Source organism: Sceloporus occidentalis, unplaced genomic scaffold (assembly GCF_023333645.1).
Source record: "Sceloporus occidentalis isolate IW3139 unplaced genomic scaffold, rSceOcc1.0.p SCAF_29, whole genome shotgun sequence".
Taxonomy (NCBI): Eukaryota; Metazoa; Chordata; class Lepidosauria; order Squamata; family Phrynosomatidae; genus Sceloporus; species Sceloporus occidentalis.
In genome coordinates, this window is record NW_028317009.1 from 7,674,868 (window position 1) to 7,695,563 (window position 20,696).

Below are 20,696 nucleotides of genomic sequence, written 5' to 3' on the forward strand. Positions count from 1 at the left end.
CCAGCTCGGCGTTGGTCCCTTGATCCGGATTGTGGGCAAAGACTCCACACCAACACCACGGACCTCAGCCCCGCGTCTCATCCAGGCTGATCGTGGAGCGGTTCACGGGGGAAAACCGGGGGGCATTATAATTCTCATCCAACACGTGCCGCAGCGCCCCCCTACAGCTGCGGATCTGCCCCAGGGCCAAGACGTTTCCGGTGCCCAGTAAAGAGGAGGCATCTCCCATGCCCCAGGCGTTCTATGCCATCTCCATAGCAGAAGACTCCGCCCCGGGCTCTGCTGTGAGCGCCCTGGAACCTGGAGAACTCAATGGCTCCTCATTCCAGCCAGTCTCCCCTGGGGACTGTCCCACTGGGGTGAAGTGGGAGACCGGCGCCGTGACCTTCTTCAGGACCCAGGACAGAGAGTCCGTCGCCAAACACCGCTGTCTCTTCAGAGTGCTGGACGGCACCGGTAAGGGGTCCATTCGGAACTCTGGTTTCCCCCTTTCTCTCTGTCTCCCCCTTTCTCTCTGTCTCCCCCTTTCTCCCTTCTCTCTGTCTATGTATATTTCGTTGTGAGGGGTATCGGGGTAATGCAGTTATATGAGGGTCTGGGTTCCCTTTCTGGTGATCTTCACTTATCTGAGTGATTTATTAACTCTTTAGGTGTTTTACCTCTGGGTGTATTAACTCTTTGGGTGTATTAACGCTTTTGGTGTATTAACTCTTTGCGTGTATTAACTCTTTGCGTGTATTAACTCTTTGCGTGTATTAACTCTTTGGGTGTATTAACTCTATGGGTGTATTAACTCTATGGGTGTATTAACTCTATGGGTGTATTAACTCTATGGGTGTATTAACTCTATGGGTGTATTAACTCTATGGGTGTATTAACTCTATGGGTGTATTAACTCTTTGGGTGAATTATTACTTCCCAATCTTCATCGGCTAGCTGGCAAGAGTTACCTGCACTATCCAGTGTAAAGTAGTGGGTGCTGGCGTAAACTCCCAACAGGGGTATAATGAGTGATCCTGGCGAGGACCCGCTTCTATCAGTGTAATTAACGGAGGTTTCAGGGTTGCTGATCCGGATTAGTGGAGTAATGGGGGTTCTTTCAGGATTATCGCTTACGCTTTGGATCCACAGATTTCAGTTCATATATGCTCTGATAATCCTCTTTACTCACAGAGGTGTCTCCTGCCTCATACTCATCTGATACATTATCGGGCCGCTCGCACCTTCTGCGCGCTATACATGCACGCTCGCACCTTCTGCGTGTTCGCACCTTCTGCGCGCTATACATGCACGCTCGCACCTTGTGCGCGCTATACATGCACGCTCGCACCTTGTGCGCGCTATACATGCACGCTCGCACCTTCTGCGCGCTATACATGCACGCTCGCACCTTCTGCGCGCTATACATGCACGCTCGCACCTTCTGCGCGCTATACATGCACGCTCGCACCTTCTGCGCGCTATACATTCACGCTCGCACCTTCTGCGCACTATACATTCACGCTCGCACCTTCTGCGCGCTACACATTCACGCTCGCACTTTCTGCGCGCTAGACATTCACGCTCGCACTTTCTGCGCGCTACACATTCACGCTCGCACTTTCTGCGCGCTATACATGCACGCTCGCACTTTCTGCGCGCTATACATGCACGCTCGCACTTTCTACGCGCTATACATGCACGCTCGCACCTTCTGCGCGCTATACATGCACGCTCGCACCTTCTGCGCGCTAGACATTCACGCTCGCACTTTCTGCGCGCTACACATTCACGCTCGCACTTTCTGCACGCTACACATTCACGCTCGCACTTTCTGCGCGCTATACATGCACGCTCGCACCTTCTGCGCGCTACACATTCACGCTCGCACTTTCTGCGCGCTAGACATTCACGCTCGCACCTTGTGCGCGCTATACATGCACGCTCGCACCTTGTGCGCGCTATACATGCACGCTCGCACCTTCTGCGCGCTAGACATTCACGCTCGCACTTTCTGCACGCTACACATTCACGCTCGCACTTTCTGCACGCTACACATTCACGCTCGCACTTTCTGCGCGCTATACATGCACGCTCGCACCTTCTGCGCACTACACATTCACGCTCGCACTTTCTGCGCGCTATACATGCACGCTCGCACCTTCTGCGCGCTACACATTCACGCTCGCACTTTCTGCGTGCTACACATTCACGCTTGCACTTTCTGCGTGCTACACATTCACGCTTGCACTTTCTGCGTGCTACACATTCACGCTCGCACCTTCTGCGCGCTACACATTTACGCTCGCACCTTCTGCGCGCTACACATTCACGCTCGCACTTTCTGCGCGCTACACATTCACGCTCGCACTTTCTGCGTGCTACACATGGACGCTCGCACCTTGTGCGCGCTAGACATACACGCTCGCACCTTGTGCTCCAGGTGTTACTATTGAGCTCCATGCCAGATACTGCTCAGAAAGGATGATAGGGATCAGAGTCCTCCAGCAAACAGAGCTCTGCCCGAAAGAAAAAGGCACAGAAACCCACGAATCACGACTTTTCTCCCATAATAAATAAAGCCAAACAGGAGCCGAAACAAACAAAGGATTGCACTTTTATGTTTGTTTAAGGAAATTGCTTTTTTCGAAGCCGTTTCAGCTGGAAACGCGTTTCCCTTTTGTTTCGGATTTGTTTATTGATGTTTGCCGCTCGAGACGCCGCGTGTACCTTGCGATGCGAAATCGTTAACCTTTTCAGAGTGCTGAAAAACCGCAATTACGAATGATGTCAGACGCCCTTTGCATTCAGAAAGGTGTTCACGGCGAGCGTTTCTAGAGAAATGCCACGGATCCATATCCTTAATTACGGGCTGAGCCTGCGCGGGGCTCGTACCTCGGGAACTGAAATATTTCAAGGCTCTTCTGCACATGTCGGAGAAAAGACTCTTCATTTTATGTGAGAAGCGGAGCTGAAGCTTCTCCTTTGGTGGACATGTTTCCTATGAGGTCATGACTCTTTGAAGAGTATTGTTGGGATGTTCCAGATTTATTAACCAAGATGATCCGATCCAGACAAGCCTGGCGGGGGCTGGCGGTCTTGCTAGATGCTTGCTGGGTTCCCCTTTGGGGTCTCCGCTGTCATAGGAAAACATCCCGCGAGGTGCTGTATATGGAGCAATCATGCCGGATCGATGTACGTCCTGGTTTGCGTGGCCAGGTGGGATGTCGCAGCTGGTAGTCCTTCGGTGGCAGCGGGAAATGGGTTTGTTCCAAGTCCGCTTATCCCTCCAAGTCCGATTAAATAAAAGTTATTTATGGGGTACCCCTTACGAAAAAATTACTGCAGTTTTTTTGAAGTAATACTGCAGTTTTTTGGACATAAAAAAAACTAATACTGTACTTTTACTGCAGTATTACTGCACATTTACTGCAGTTGTACTGCATTTGTACTTCACTGTACTGCAGTTTTACTGCAGTTATTTTTGTACGGAAGTACAAATGCAATAAAGCTGCAGTACATTGAAGTACAACTGTAGGTTTGCAATATAAAAAAAAAGTGCAGTAAATGTGCAGTAATACTGCAGTAAAAGTGCAGTATTGCAGTATTTTTATGTCCAAAAAACTGCAGTATTACTTCAGAAAAAACTGCAGTAATTTTTTGTAAGGGGTTGCTTTGGTGTGACGGAGACCCGTACTGCGAGTATCTCCGCCATAGAGATCTTTCTTGCCGCTGAAAGCTCAATTAGGAATTAACCCTTTGTGATCACCCAAGCTCTAGTCGAGACTTAGTGAAGGGTGCAAACAGCACAGCTATTTATACATAATTAGATCAGGAGTATACTCCCATCACTACCAGACAGCCCGACGTCTCCATAGAGTTCTTTGGTCACTAATGCCCAGTGTATATTCCCCAGACCCCATGGCCACGTGAAACGCATCAATTCAGGTATATTTCCCATTAACTGTGTAATGAAGCCATTCACCTGGGTAATGCGGATTAGGAAGTTTATAATTTAAAGCGACCCCGAAACGCCGGGGCTGATCTGTCTATCTCGTCACGCGCTATTCTGTAATCATAATAATGAGGAGTACCGCTTCTCCCGAGAGACAGATCGCTAAATACACGTCGGGAAGGATGCAGAGCTGTCCGGTTGAGTCCGTGTAACGCACGGTATTGTCGAGTCGCATCGTAGCTGCTGTCTCCATTCCATAATTTTCAATTCATATGGATCAGATTCCGACTCGGGATTAATGAGTCCTGACGCGGTGAGACCCGACGCAGAGCTCTGATAACCCCGGGAGCTTTAATCCCCCTTGGGTGCAGAACACTAGGAGTAGGCACTAGGGCCGGGAACGAGGAGACGTTAACGCATGAAATGCGAATGATAGCATTCTATATGAATGAGTTTTTAAACGTATGGATTGTCGAAGTGTCTTCAGGTTGTGTCGGGCTCCGCGCGGGATATATCTGCGGGATGTGTCGGGCTCCGCGCGGGATATATCTGCGGGATGTGTCAGGCTCCGCGCGGGATATATCTGCGGCATGTGTCGGGCTCCACACGGGATATATCTGCAGGTTGTGTCCGGGCTCATGCGGTATATGTCCGGGTTCATGCGTTATATGTCCGGGTTCATGCAGACCAGCATAAGACCTCGCTGAGAGAATGAAGATACTAACATGTTCTTTTATATGGTCGCTAGCAGCGTGTCTCACGCAGGTAATTGTTCAGCTGACCGTCCTTTCTCAGGTTGGTGGAAGCAGATATCCTAACGAAGGCGAATCAAGAGAGGTCCGGAAACCCTCTAGGAAGAGATTCCCGGTGCATTGACTTTTAGTCTCATGTTAGACCCTCACCCGGTTTACCAGATACTTCATACCATCCTGAACTATAACTTGTCGCGGGATCGCCCTAGACGCAGAGACAGCACATTGTGTGGCCCTTGTCAGAGCCCCTAACCCCATGCATCAGATTGTGTGGCCCTTGTCAGAGCCCCTAACCCCACGCATCGCCCGCGGTGTGATTTTCCGCTGGAGACGTTTGCGCAGGCTCATTTAAAAGGGAAAGGACGGCTGGATCCGTAGCTCGTGGTAGCCCGGGGGCAATGTGATTTTCTAGATGTATGTAGCCGGAGCCATAGGCGGAAGGCGCCTGTCTGAGCGCAGCACGCCTCGGGTCCCCGCACACCGATTGTCTGATCTCGTGAACAACAATAATAATAATTGCTTTGGGGGGCATTTAAATCATTTGGCACTTCTGGGGACTGGATACTGTTACCAAGGATTAACCCATGTGCATACACACAACCTTTCCCGTTAGTAGGGACTGCTTTTCAGTGCAGAGCGCACATTAATCTTTAAAAAAAAAACTATTTTAACTGCTTGGGTGGGTTGAATCACTTGAATGGTACAAGCTTATAATTAGCTGCTCTACAACATCTTATGTTTGAATAAAGAAGCCTTCAGGGCCAGGACAATGACTGGAGACGCTAGGCCGGTATTCTAGGAATAGTAGGAACTACATTGACATTTTGTAACCAAATCCTTCCCTTCGGAACTCCGCCAGGAGCGGCTCTGTACCTCGTTCACCTGGAGCTAACCGTGGTGGACGTTAATGACCAGAGCCCAGAGTGGACAATGAAGTCCTCGCCTTTCCTGGCTGCAGTGTTACCTTCTGCCGGCCCGGGAACACGCGTGTATAAGCTACATGCTATGGATAAAGACGAAGGCATGAGCGGAGAAGTGGAGTATTTCTTATTGGAAAGTAATAATTCCAGAAACAGCATACGAAATGCACAATGTATATGATCCCGACGCGTTCCTCTCTCAGATGTGTGCCATTTCTGGTGGGTATCCCAGAACCTTTTCTGCAAGCCCCCTGTAGGGCTTTTAACTTGGCATTGGGGCGAGAGTGTTCTTGCTTGAAGATTTGCTCTCGATGTACAGTTTTATGACATCTGTTGGCTTTCCAGGTAGAGAAGACAGATTTGTTGTTGACCGCAGCACAGGTTGGATACGGACAACTAACCAGAGTCTACAGGAAGGTCAGGAGTATCTGCTCAACGTGCAGGCCGCTGATAAGCTTGGGATGAGAGGTTCCCCGGCTGTCGTGTCTGTGATCGCCGGTTTCAGACCCCCACAATTTAAACAAGCTTCGTACACCGTACACGTTCCAGAAAGCGCTGCCCCGGGAAGCACGTAAGTCGCCATTCAACGGTCTCTTTGGTTTTGGAGCCGCTGCCTGTGATGGATTGACCTGTCCTCCGTGTTTTAGGTTGGTGACCGTATCCGCGATATCACATCTAAGTAATCCCCTGAGCTATAGCATGGTCGCAGGTCCCCAAAGCTTGCTCTCCGTTGACTGGATCACTGGCCAGGTGACGCTCATCAGGGCTGTAGATTTTGAGAGTGACCCTCAACAGTTTCTACTGGGAGTTACCGCTACCGAAAAGCCGACGGACCTGAAGAGCACCGTGCAGGTAGCCCAACAGACGGCGGACGGGGTCTAGGAGTATTTCTCTGTATATGCCGCAATGTACGCTGTTGTGTTGCCCCATATCTCATACATTCGTAGCCAGGTAGTCATTATGTTTTAATGAAGTACGAGATCAGGAAACAGAGCTCCTATAATGTTCTTCCATAATGTTCCTATATATTTTAATTAAAGTGCTGCACAGAGAGGCTCGCTAATGCCTGCGCAGATGGTGGGAGACTCTTTCTAGCCCAAAAGGAGATAAAATAGTGGAATTTATGCATCAGAACGATGTCGGCTCGCGTGCCGGGACGTGCAACGCTTACGCACGAGTTTGGGGAGAACGCACCCCGGCAGGAGACGTTTAGTGGCTTGAGATGTCTCCGCGCGCATGGTATACATTTGGATGCGTTGCTATGTTATGCAGATTGAATGTTTTTCTCATTGAATATCTTGCAGGTGGCGGTTGGAATCACAGATGTTAATGACTGCAAGCCAGAATTTCAGCAGCGAATCTATAGCAAGGATAACGTACCTGAAACAGTGCCTGCGGCAGCCGCTCTCTTACTAGGTTAATGTGATAGTCCTTGCTGGCGTGGGGGGGTCTTATAGCTCTCTACCTGTACGCCCCACGAGATAGAATGCACTTTTCAGGTGATAACTCTCACTTCTTGGTATATTAGGAGATAGCGGCTGAGAAGAGGATCTATTTGTTAATTACTGTAGGAGGTAGAATTTTATTATTCGTTAAGAAACCGAGACTGACTCTTCTCCGTTCTGGGATTGGAAAACTTTCATTTTTTAAGACTTTGTCATATTTCTATAGTATAATATATAGTATATGGTATAATATATAGTATAATATAGCTTCCTGCATCAGTCTGAAAGATGTCACCCATGCGGTGAGATACTCGGTGCTCTATTTCTATAATGCTCCTACTTCTAGAAGTGGAATTAGCAGAGTATGTGTGTGTGTGTGTATGTATGTGTGTTTGTGTGTGTATTTATGTTTTTGCATGTATGTATATATGTGTGTGTGTGTATGTGTGTATATATATTTGTGTGCAGGGCCGGACTGGGACTGAAAAGCAGCCCTGGAAAAATTTGGAGACCAGCCCCATATAGTTTATCTCACGGTCAAGCTCTTATACCCACACGCACCTCTTATACAGACCCGCGTAACACTATTCGCCATTCTTTTTATCTCATTATTTGTATTAAAATGCCAGAAAGCAAAAGTGTTAAAAGGCCCTAATAAATTAAATACATTATACATAATAGGATCAAAACATTTACTACTGCGAACATTTTTAGATGAAAAAGTTCCATTTTATTCAGTGGAACAAAACACTGATCACATTATTCTTCACGATATTCTGGTAAGAAACTTTTATTTCTTTATTAATTCATGTAGACTATTTTTTTCCATATTTAATAAAAGCTATGATTGAGACATGTTTGGTTTTTATTTCCTTTCATTTGACAACCTACCCCCGAGTTATGCACCTCTGCCCCCAGGCTTGTCACTCTGCCCCCCTGATATGCCTTCTAACCCCCTATATGCCACTCTGCCTCCAGAAATGCCTTATACCCCCTATATGCCACTCTGTCCCATGATATGCCTTCTAACCCCCTATATGCCACTCTGCCTCCCCGATATGCTTTATACCCTCCTATATGCCACTCTGCCCCATAATATGCCTTTTAATACCCTATATGCCACTCTGCCTCCAGAAATGCCTTTTACTCCCTGTCACTCTGCCTCCAGAAATGCCTTATACCCCCCCATATGCCACTCTGCCTCCCTGATATGCCTCAACCCTCCTATATGCCCCTCTGCCCCGTGATATGCCTTTTAACCCCCTTTTTGCCACTCTACCTCCATGTATGTAGGTAGTGTGTATCGTGCATTGTAAGCCCAAAACCAGTTTAACCCACCAAATAACGACACGGAGACCGAAATTGGATAAAGCAGGCCACAGCACAATTTTATTATAAAACCATAAAACACTGTGTTGGCCCAAAACACCATAAACCAATAAGAATAATATACAATAACCAATAAATAATAAATACAAATATACAAATATACATAACACATTACCGTAACATATTCAAAACATAACCAACACAGGAACCGAATTAACCCCGTCCTTGCCGGCCTCTCACACTGCACAATCCAGACCACAGGTACTCACCTCCCCCCTCGTCCAAACAAAATTGACAGCTACCTTTCGCTGTCCCACCACCAATGCTAACCACCAGCCGTCCAACAAGCTCGGTGGGCACGTCCAATAAAACACCAGAGGTTAGGGGAGGATTGAGCCTTCCATTACACCAGCATCCAAACTCCATCACTTACCAAAACCAGACCGGCAAGGACACGTAAACCGCCAGCTGTGACAAAAGAAAGAAAGTTAGTACACAAGAAATAGGGAGGGAGGGTGGGAAGCAGGTAAGACTGTTGGCCGTGTCTGTAAAAAAGGACAGTGACCGGGGTCACCCAGAGGGCACCTTATATCACCTAGGGTCTCCCACCCCTCAATTAACATACCCCAATCAAAACACGGACATGCCCTGAGCATGCACTAACCCACACACATACATGCTCCCTGTCCATTTAGCTACGCTGATTCCCAGGGGCCTGATATGCCTTTTGACCCCCTATATGTCACTCTGCATCCAGAAATGCCTTATACCCCTATATGCCACTCTGTCCCATGATATGCCTTCTAACCCCCTATATGCCACTCTGCCATATAGAGGGTTAAAAGGCATATCATGGGACAGAGTGGCATATAGGGGGTATAAGGCATATCATGGGGCACTCTGCCTCCAGAAAAGCCTTATGCCCCCTATATGCCACTCTGCCTCCCCGATATGCTTTATACCCTCCTATATGCTCCTCTGCCCCATGATATGCCTTTTAACCCCGTTTATGCCATTCTGCCTCCAGATATGCCTTTTGACCCCCTATATGTCACTCTGCATCCAGAAATGCCTTATACCCCTATATGCAACTCTGGCATATAGGGGGTTAAAAGGCATATCATGGGACAGAGTGGCATATAGGGGGGTATAAGGCATTTCTGGAGGCAGAGTGGCATATAGGGGGACACACTTACATACACACACATGCCGATTTTTTTTTGTTTTTAACAAATACAAAAAAATATTATACAGTACAAAAAATACATTGGTTTACTCACCTTCTACTACTCTTGACTTCAGTCCTCTGGTAGCTGCACACTGTTCTCCTCTATGCTGACAGGATGTCCCTGACACAACATCCTGCAGCAGTCTGAGTGCGAGGGGGCGGAGCTTTCACCCCTCACGCTGCTCCCATCACTATGCAGCCATCAGACTGCTGGGAATGTAATCTAAACGGCCGGTGCGTGCTGATGCCGCCGGCCGGAGCTACTTTAACACTTTTTTTTTATTTATATGGTAAGCTGGATCGGCTTGCCATATAAAGTAAAAAAAAAAAGTATTAACCCCTTAAGGACCGGGCTCGGTTTTTCTTTTTGTACCCTGTGGGACCGAGGCTGTTTTAATACTTTTGTGGTGCTTGTGTTCAGCTGTAATTTTCTCCTCACCCATTTAGTGTACCCACATAAGTTATATATTGTTTTTTTCAGGACAAGATGGGCTTTCTTCAGATACCATTATTTTGATCGTATCATCTTATTTACTATAAAAAAAAATAAAAAAACATGGTGAAAAATTGAAAAAAAAACAAATTTTTTGACTTTTATTTGCCTAAAAAAGCAAGTAAAAAAACTAGCTAAATAGATTCTACTACTTGTCCTGAGTTTAGAAATACCCAATGTTTTTATGTTTTTTTGCTGTTTTTTGTAAGTTATAGGGCAATAAGTACAAGCAGCGTTTTATGATTTCCAAATCTTTTTTAACAAATCTGGTCAGTCTGCCTCCATCTCCTCTTTGGAACATCTTTGAAGCCGGTTAACTCAATTTAACCCATTCAAACCATATATTTTTGAAAACTAGACACCCCAGGGTATTCCAAATGCTGTTATTTTAACCCTTTCCATGCACCAATTATACAACTACACTTTGTCAAAGTTTGTAATAGTAATTTTTTTTCACACAAATTGTACTTTAGTTATAGATATACAGGTCCTGGTATATGTTACTGTCAAACAACACCCCAATGTGTGTTCAGGAACATCTCCTGAGTGCAGTGATACCCGACATGCATGGGTTTGTCATGTTGTTTGAGATTTAAAATGCGCTTTTTTTCTCCATTTTGGTCAGTCTGTACCTATGCCCTATCTTTGAGCTCGGCCACTCCAATTTACCCCATCAGCCATTTTTTTTATATTAGACACCCCTTGGGTATTTGAAGTGCTTTTATTTTAACTCTTTGTTGATATTTTTGAGAAATCTTAGCACTTGCTCAAAATAATAAACTTTATTTTTTTATTTTATTTTTTTAATACTTTTTTTATATTTTTTTACACATTTTGCTGGTACTGGATGGTTCATCTAGTGACATCACTGCATCATTATTTTTAAATGTTAGCACATTTTTTTTCCCATTTTTTTATTTTATTATTTTTTTAATATTTTACTAATCACATTGTGATTAGAAAGCTGGGCTCCATTGACTTGCATGGTTGAGTGCAGTACCTGTATTCAACCTGCAAGTGGAGCCAGAGTTCTCTAGAGGGTCTGGAGACCGTCTAGCGAACTCTTTCATCTTTATTGTTTTTTTTCCCGGGCCGTCGCCATCTTGCTGATGGCGAAGATCACCGGCAGCTGTGGCTGTGACCGCTCTCCGGAGCGGTCACAGTCCATCCAAAGGTAAGTGTTTGGTGTCGCTGGATGCCTCCTGATTGAGGCATTCCAGCGACACCATTTAAGTTTAGGAGGTGATCGTTGATCGCCTCCTAAACGCTTTTAAAACGGGCGTCCGCCGCCATACAATGTATTGCGGCTGTTGACGCCCCAGGGAGGGGCCAGACATGGCCCCCGATGCCGATCTCGGCCTTGCTGAATGCCTCGACATCGAGGCATTACAGTAACGCCGTTTAAGCGAAGAAAGTGATCGTTGATCACTTTCTAAGCTTATTTAATTTTTTGACGGTTCAGGACCGTCAAAGGTCGTTAAGCGACCGTTTTTCCATGACGGTCCTGAACCGGCAATGGTCGTTAAGGGGTTAAAGCAGAGCCGGCCGGCGGCATCAGCACGCATCGGCCATTTAGATTACATTCCCAGCAGTCTGATGGCCGCATAGTGATGGGAGCAGCGTGAGGGGTGAAAGGTCAGTGCGAGGGGGCGGAGCTTTCACCCCTCACGCTGCTCCCATCACTAGACGGCCATCGCACACGGCCGCTGGGTGCTGATGCTGGCCGGCCGCATCAGCACCCAGCGGCCGCTTTAATTAGATTTCGGGCAGCCTGGGGGGCAGTTGCCCCCCTGCCCAGCCCGCCCCTGGCGCCGATGGAGGCCTTCAATGCCATTTGCAGCCGCTCAGCGGCTGTCTTCAGGGTTAGTCTGCCGGCCACCCAGCCCACGGACCTGCCGGCCCACCGGGACATTTCCCGGTATCCCGGTGGGCCAGTCCGGCCCTGTGTGTGTGTGTGTGTGTATAAATATTTTTGTGTGTATGTATGTATGTGTGTGTGTATAAGTGTATAAATGTATTGGGTAAAATTTTCCCTTTAAGGCTTCAAAATAATTTTCACTCTGGGATATGTATAAATGTATTGGGTAAAATGTCATTTTCCCTTTAAGGCTTCAAAATAATTTTCACCCAGTGATATCTGGGAATAAAGAAAGCGAACGTCGAGCGATCAGCAGCAGACTCAATTACAGCCGTAATCCCCAAAACCGTACGATTGTCCTACTATAGGGCTGTTTCAGCTGCCAGCTGTATTGCTGTGTAATGATATGGTGTATCAGAGCGTCGCGCATGCTTATTGTTGTTATGTTTGCTTCTAACCAGTGACAACCACCGACTGAGACTCCGGTTTGAATGGCGAGGTTTCCTATTATTCTTTGAGCCCCGATTTTGGCATCTCCAGGGAGGGCGTTATCAGCCTCGTCTGGGAGTTGGATTACGAGAGGCCCAACCATCTTTACGAGTTTGTGGTTCTGGCGATAGACCACGGAGAAGACCCAACACCGGGACAGCCACCGTCCGCATCCGTGTCTCCAACGTGAACGATGAAGCTCCGGAGTTCTCTCAAACCACGTAGGTGCAGCTCACGAGACTCTTCTTAGTTAGGGTAGTGCCGACATGTAGGTGGCAAACCTTTTCCCCTTCACAGCGTGGAAGTAATGGATCCAAAACAGATTCAAACTTGAGAGTTTTGGGCAATCTTTCCCAAAGATTAATTGTTAAACTTTGGGAAATTTTCTAAGCTTCGCTTCCAAAGGGGAAGGCAATACAATGCTAGGTGATCATTTTAGAAGAGGGATAGTGTTGTCAGGTAATTAACAGCCACTCTGAATGTCATTCCCGTTCAGCAATGTGTGATCTATACTGCCCCCCGCAGGCCGGGGTAATGCTGCACGCGCTCCGCGAGGCGTATGAAATGCCGTTTCTGTTGTCCTGTATGTTGCACTCGCTGTACCCGGGGTGCCGTGTATAGCCCTGATTGTCAGAATGATTGCAGGGCCATTAGTCAGTTTATTGAGCGTGAGATGGTCGTTTAACCCCTTGATGACAATTGCCGGTCCGGGCATGTCACGGAAAAACATGTCGTTAACGACAAATGACGTGCCAGGACCGTCATTTGTTAAAACGGGTAAAAAAAAAATCGATCCGTGATCGACCTCAAGGCATTCAGCAACGCCACGATCGGCATCAGGGGCCATGTCTGGCCCCTCCCCAGGGCGTCAACATCCCGCCCGTTTTAAAAGCGTTTAGGAGGCGATCAACGATCACCTCCTAAACTTAAATGGTGTCGCTGGAATGCCTCGATCAGGAGGCATCCAGCGACACCAAACACTTACCTTTTGCCGGTGATCTTCGCCATCAGCAAGATGGCGGCGGCCCGGGAAAAAAAACAATAAAGACGAAAAAGTTTGCTAGAGGGTCTCCAGACCCTCTAGAGAACTCTGGCTCCACTTGCAGGTTGAATACAGGTACTGCATTCAACCATGCAAGTCAATGGAGCCCAGCTTTCTAATCACAGTGTGATTAGAAAAAATAAATTAAAAATAAAATAAAATTAATAATAATTAGAAAAAAATAGTAAAAAAAACAGTACAATGTAAAAATAATTTCCCTCTGATGTCACTATCAGGGGAACCTTCAAGTTCAAAAAAAATGTTAAAAATGTTTTTAAAAAGGCAAAAAAAAATTAAAATATATATATAAAAAATATATTTTTGTGAGCAAGTCCTAAAATTAGCACATTAGCTTAAAACAATTCTCGCATGGAAAGAGTTAAAATACTGGCATATTAAATGCCCATGGGGTGTCTACTTTTAAAAAATGTATGATTTGATGGGGTAAATTGAATTGGCCGCATTCAACAATGTCCCAATTAACAATTAGAAAAATGCACAGGTACCAAATGTGGCCTTTTAGTTCCCCCAAAAAATGACAAACCCATGCATGTGGGGTATCACTGTACTCAGGAGATGTTGCTGAACACATATTGGGGTGTCGTGTGACAGCGGCATATACCAGGAGCTGTAAATTCATATATAAAGTAGGTGTGTGTGGGAAAAATACACACAAAAGAATACTACTGCAAACTTTGAAAAAATGCTGGTGGTAAAATGTGTGCATGCAAAGAGTTAAAATACCAGCATTTAAAATACCCTATGGTGTCTAGTTTTCAAAAATATATGGATTTTTTGGGCACACTGAAATGGCCCGGCTCAAAGATGTACCAAATAGGGCATGGGCAGTGGATCCCCAAATGCCAAAGTTCAACATTGAAAAATGTGCATGCCCCAAATGTGGCCCTTTTACCCCCAAACAGCCAGGCAAAATCATTCATGTGGGGTATCACTGCGCTCAGGAGATGTTGCTGAACACATAATGGGGTGTTTTGTGATAGTGACATATACCAGAACCTGTTTATTCATACCTAAAGTAAAATGTGTGTGAAAAAACAAATGCAAAAAAAATTACTACCATAAAGTTTGACAAAGGCTGATGGTAAAATTAGTGCTTGGAAAGGGTTAAAATACTAGCATTTGGAATACCCTAGGCTGTCTAGTTTTCAAAAATATATGACTTGATGGGGTAAATTGCATTGGCCAGCTTCAAAGATACCCGAAATGGCACATGGGGGGAAGAATTACCAGATTTGGAAAAAATGGCTTTGAAATAGCAAAACGCTACCTGTACTTTTTGCCCCATAATGTGTAGAAAAAAGCAAAAAAACATAAAAACATTGGGTATTTCTAAACTCAGGACAGATAGTAGAATCTATTTAGCAGGTTTTTTCATTACCTTTTATAGATGAGTAAAAGATTTTTCAACTAAAAGTTAGAAACAGTTCTAAATTTTTCACCATATTTTATACTTTTTTTAATAGTAAATAATATGATACAATCAAAACAATGTCATCTAAAGAAAGCCCTTCTTGTCCTGAAAAAAACAATATATAATGTGTGTGGGTTCAGTAAACGGGAAAGAAGAAAATTACAGCTAAACACGAGCAGCGCAGAAATGTTAAAACGGCCATTGTCACGAAGGGTACAAAAAGTAAAATCAGCCTTTGTCACGAAGGGGGTTAAAGAGAGGCGTCTCGAGGGGCCAAAGTTTGTTTTGTTTTGTCCATTAACGCATCTCGGTGTATTGCCGGAATCCTTTCTTCTCTCCCTTCTTCTCCCCATCACAAACTTGCACCTTCTGTAACTGATACATTGTTGCCCTACTTTTATTCTTTAAAGCCTCCTTTGTCTTGCGAGACCTTCCCGCGAAGTATTCCAAACTCCCATCTCTCTCCCCCTCGTCACTTTATAGCTTTAAAACTGTCAAAGCTAAAATCAATTTGTTCGTTAGACCGGAGGCAAAGACAGGGCCTTGGGCTATAATTTGTTGCCGAGCGGTGTTAGCGTCCCTCCAGCTGGTGCATTAAACGAGGGATTCACGAATAATCTCCTCTCCAGGGGCCCCCCTGGACGGTTAGGAAGGGGGAACATGACTGCTGGCCCTTTGACCGGGGGGTCAGTAGTTCATGGTTCATACCCACAGGTGTGGGTAGTAACATTGTTGCTATAATGTTCTTTGGGGAATAAGGGTGGGCTTACCTGAGCAGAGATTCAGTCAATCCTGACGCTCTGTACGAGCTTCACCATGTCGTCTGAGCAATTGGAAATGGCCCTAGCGGCGTTTCTTCAGAAAAATGACAGAGCCTCGCTGATGAGGCTTGTTGAAAAGGCTCAAGCTGCTCCGACTCACCTCCATCCAGTTCCTGTCCAGGCGGATGCTGCTGAAGGGAGAAGCAGGCGTTCCCGACCTCCTTCACGTTTAAGCCCTAGTCCTCTGAGGGGCGGAGGGCGAAGACCGGTACCTGCATCCCAGAATCCGAGGCCTGCACGACCCAGAAGACGACTGCAGCGTTCAACGCGACTCGAGCAGCGGCAGGAGGCGTGTCGAACTTCCCCTGCCGCATTAGCTGATCCGGGTGATGGGACCGAAGCCGGACCGTCTGGTGAGGGTAGCAGAAGCCCTCGCTCGCCGTCCAGCCAACGGGGAGGGACGGTGACAGCAGCGCCAGCGGTTCCGGTGCGTGGACGGCAGCGGCGGCACGATCACGTGTCGGCCGGTCGACGGGAGATTGCCTCTCGCAATCACCCTGCTCCTGCTGCAACACGAGATCGGAATGCAGCCAGAAGTCTGCGTGAGGACTCTCCAGCATCGACCGCGTCAGGGAGCCGATCCATCTCATCAGGATTCGATGATCTCCACCCGACTATTCCATCTGCGGTCAGCGTTGATGGTGAGTGCTTGGGCCAGATGGCCTGGGGCACAGAGGTTGGGGGTTTACGGGACACACAGCATGTGAGGGAGGGTTCTGGGGCTGACCTGGCAAGGGTCCTCAAAGACTTACTGGGTAGACTTGGTGATACCGGGGCTGCTACAGCCGACCTCTTCCCCAATGTTGGGAGGTCTCAGTTAGCTTCCGTTATGGGTTCTCCCCCTCTACCGGCTGTGCCTAATTTGTGTGAGGTTGCGCCGTTAAGCATGCATATTTCCTCGGAGGTTAGAGAAAAGATTTGTAGGTTAGAATTTGTGGATTTGTTGTCGTTGGTCCCTGCAGACAAGGAGACCGTGGATAGGCCACCTAGGTCAGAGCAGAGTGATTCAGAAAAAGGAAAACAAATTCCACGTACATTTGGTAATTGGCTTCAAGGGTTTTCTGGTTTTGCCAGCATACTATGCGAGCGCTTTTCTGACAAAGGTCCATCATTGTTTGCTTATCTAGATCTTATCTGGGGTGCTTATAAAATCTATGGCGGTCAGTGTTGGTTTAAATATGATCAGCAGTTTCGTCAGAAGATGGCTGTACGTCCTAGCATGCGTTTTGATATGCAGGACGGCAATCTGTGGTTATTATTGATGACACCAAACAGACCCCTGCCCTTTCATGGGGGGGCCGCCGCATCAGCCCCTGGAGCGGCGGCAGGTGCAAAAAAGGGTGTCTGCTGGCTCTACAATGAGAGTCATTGCAGGTGGTACAGCTCCTGCCGTTTCCGCCACGAGTGCTCCCATTGTGGAGGACCGCACCCTGCAGTTAAATGTTTTAGGAAGGCCCGAGCTGGTGGAACCAAGTCTGGAGGGAAGGAGGACGCCAGCCGGGGTGAGGACGCCAGTGAGCGTTCAAAAGATGCTCCCCTGGTTAAAGCAGTACAGCAATAGACGTGAGGCCTTATTGCTCATGGATGGTTTTAGTAGAGGGTTCTGGATTCCTTTTGAATACTCGGATACTCCTTCCATGGCGAATAATCTTAAATCAGTGTCATTGAATGAGGATTTGGTTGCAGCTAAATTGCAGAAAGAGGTAAATTGTGGCCGTATGGCGGGCCCCTTTTCTTCCCCTCCTTTTCATAATCTGAGAGTATCCCCACTAGGTCTGGTTCCTAAGAAGGAGCCTGGCAGCTTCGGGATGATCCATCATCTCTCATATCCCGTAGGTTATTCCGTCAATGATGGCATTTCTCCTGAGGAGAGCCGGGTTCATTATACTTCGTTTGATAGGGCATTGGAGTTGGTTCGGATGGCGGGGCCCAACTGTTTGTTGGCTAAGGCTGATATCGAGTCGGCGTTCCGCCTTCTCCCTCTTCATCCTAAATGCTTTCATTTGCTCGGCTGCTTCTTTCAGGGATCATATTATGTTTATGTGCTTGCCCATGGGCTGCACGATTTCTTGTAGTTACTTTGAATCGTTTTCTTCCTTTCTGGAGTGGGTGGTTATTAAAGTATCTGGTCTCTCCACCTTACTTCATTATCTTGACGATTTTTTGTTTGTTGGCCCTGCTAATTCTGACTGCTGTTCCCTTTTGTTGAATGTTTTTCAGAAGATTTCTGGTGAATTTGGTGTTCCTTTGTCTGAAGAAAAAACGGTGGGTCCGGTTATGTGCTTGTCTTTTTTAGGAATCGAAATTGATTCTTCCGCCATGGTATTCCGTCTTCCTCAGACTAAGTTGATGTCTTTGTCTCAGCAGCTTGATAGGGTTCGGTGTTCAAAAATGGTTCAGCTCAAGCAGGTTCAGGCTTTGTTGGGGCTGTTGGCCTTTGCTTTTCGGGTCATGCCGATGGGGCGTGCCTTTTCTAGAAGATTGTCTTTAGCTACAGCAGGCGTTCGAGTTCCATCTCATTTTGTGAGAATCACGCGGTCCATTTGCGCTGATCTTGAAGTCTGGGTGACCTTTCTCCACAAATATAATGGTCATACCTGCTGGCAGCAGGCCGAATGTTCTAATGTTGACCTTGAGTTGTTTACAGATTCGTCTGGTTCGGTAGGGATGGGTGCATATTTTCAAGGTGAATGGTGTTCTCAGCCTTGGCCTGATGATTGGTTAGGGTCTGACTTGTGTCGCAATCTCGTATTCTTGGTTTCAGTGGAGCTATGGGGTCCAAGCTTGACTGGTAAACGTGTAGTCTTCCGTACAGACAATATGGGCGTTGTTCACTTGATTAATCGTTCAACCTCTCATTCCCCTCCTGTTTTGGCCTTGTTGAGGCACTTAGTCTTGCGTTGCTTAGAGTTTAACATCTGGGTTCGGGCGCGACATGTTCCTGGGGAGGCAAATGTAATCGCTGACGCATTATCTCGCCTACAGCTTCAGCGTTTCAGGGAGGCCACGCCGGAGGCTGCAGTTACGGGTCTGCTTTTTCCATACTCTTTATGGAGCCTTGCATCTCCAACCTAGTGACTTTGCTCTGGAATTCATTGTCATCAAGTACGTGGAGAGCCTACATTCGGGTGTGGAGAGCCTGGCTTTCGCTGGCTGAAGTTGAGGGTGATCTTAGGTCTGAGGATTTCCGGAGTCGGGTAACGTTGTTGTATCTGTCAAGCTTAAGAGATTCCGGTGCTTCTGGTTCCACAGCGGAACGGAATATGACAGCCCTATCCTTTCTGTTTAAATTGATGGGCTGGCAGGAGCTGGGTGCCAAGTTTGTTGCTTCCAAAATTGTTAAAGTTTGGAAGAAACATGTGGTTCCTGATAAGAGGCGCCCGGTTTCCTTTGCTCTGTTGCATCGCATTTTGGATGTCCTGTCACAAATCTGTTTTGACAGGTATGGCTTTCTCCTTATCCTTTTATGGTGCATTGCGGGTTGGTGAGGTTGTGGCTCCTAGGGCCGGTTCCGTTTCCCCTCTTACTGCTCAGGATATTGTTTTTCAGCCAGGGTTGGTTCAGGTGTTTATTCGGCAGTCCAAGACTGACCAGGTGGGTCGAGGCAGGGCCGGCCTTTGGGGGCGCCGCCGCGGGGTCTGACGCCGCCACCGTAGCGCACCGCTGCCGCCAGCAGCGTACCTAGCGGCGGGGGGGGGGCGGTCCGCACCGGGTGCCGCTCATCAGGGGGGCACCCGGCACCCCTCCAGAGACGGACAGTAATGTCCGCCGCTGGAGGAGCAGGCTCGCAAGGGAGCGGTATCGGAGGTCTTTAACAGACCTCCGGCTCCCTTGAGTGATTTTAATCCGGTTCAAGGATCCGCGCGGCAACAGCTGCTGTGCGCCGGGGTTTGTTGTCAGATCCCGGCGCACAACACTGAAGCCGCGCCCACCGCTGTCCATGCCCTCTGACCCGGAAGAAGACAGAAGAACTGAAGAAGAGGAGCGAAGAGAAGGAAAAGGAGCTGTAAGGAGAAAAGAGGAAAGGTAGGAAAGCATTCAGTGAGAGTGGATTAGTGTATGTGTGGATTAGTGTATGTGTGGATTGGTATATATGTGTGGATTGGTAAGTGTGGATTAGTGTATATGTGTGGATTGGTATATATGTGTGGATTGGTATACGTGTGGATTGGTAAGTGTGTGAGAGTGATGGTTGTTATGCTGTACCATTTCCAATGTCTTTTTCATGATCTAATTATGCTCTAAAAGTACATCATAACTCCCATCATTCTATACTGTTCCATACAGAGCTGGGAGGCAGAGGCCTTGCACCCCCACCGCAGGACTCCTGAAAGGTAAGTGAACTTCAAAGAGGGAAAGGGTAGATAGTTAGGAGGGGGTAGATAGGGAGAAGGGAGTGAGACAGGGGAAAGGGGGTAGATAGGGAGAAGTGAGTGAGAAGGGGTAGATAGGGCCGAAGAGAGTGAGAAGGGGTAGATAGGGCAATCATACTCCTATCATGCCAAATCTGCGAGTAAATCCTGGAATCTGGGTATGCCTGGGCATGATAGGCATGTGATTGCTGTTAATCATATATATATATATCTATATATATATATATATATATATATAATATTATTTAATTGTTTTGTCCAATTTTGGTGTGTTACTTACTTTAAATAAAAGTGTTAGATTTTTTTATGGTGTGGGGGGGTCATATTCGGTTTTGGCCAGGTAAATGCTGCACTTTGGGTTTCAGTCCAGAATTCGTTTCGGTGCATCCCTACTACCAAGCCAGACAATGAAGTGGTAGGCCTAGACCACATCAATGTTTGGCGTAGTATATAGTGATTGGGGTTTTGTTACAAGTTTTGCTACAAGTTTTTATTCCTTTCTTTTTTTGGGATAGGGGGGGGCGCCAGAGGAGTAGTCCGCACAGGGCGCCAGAACACCTAAGGCCGGCTCTGGGTCGAG

The 20,696-nt window shown here is 47.0% G+C and overlaps 1 pseudogene; it reads left to right on the top strand.

Moving 5' to 3' along the window:
* Positions 1–227: 227 nt before the first annotated feature.
* Positions 228–20,696, top strand: part of LOC149299252 (neural-cadherin-like) — a 38,221-nt pseudogene continuing 17,752 nt past the window's right edge.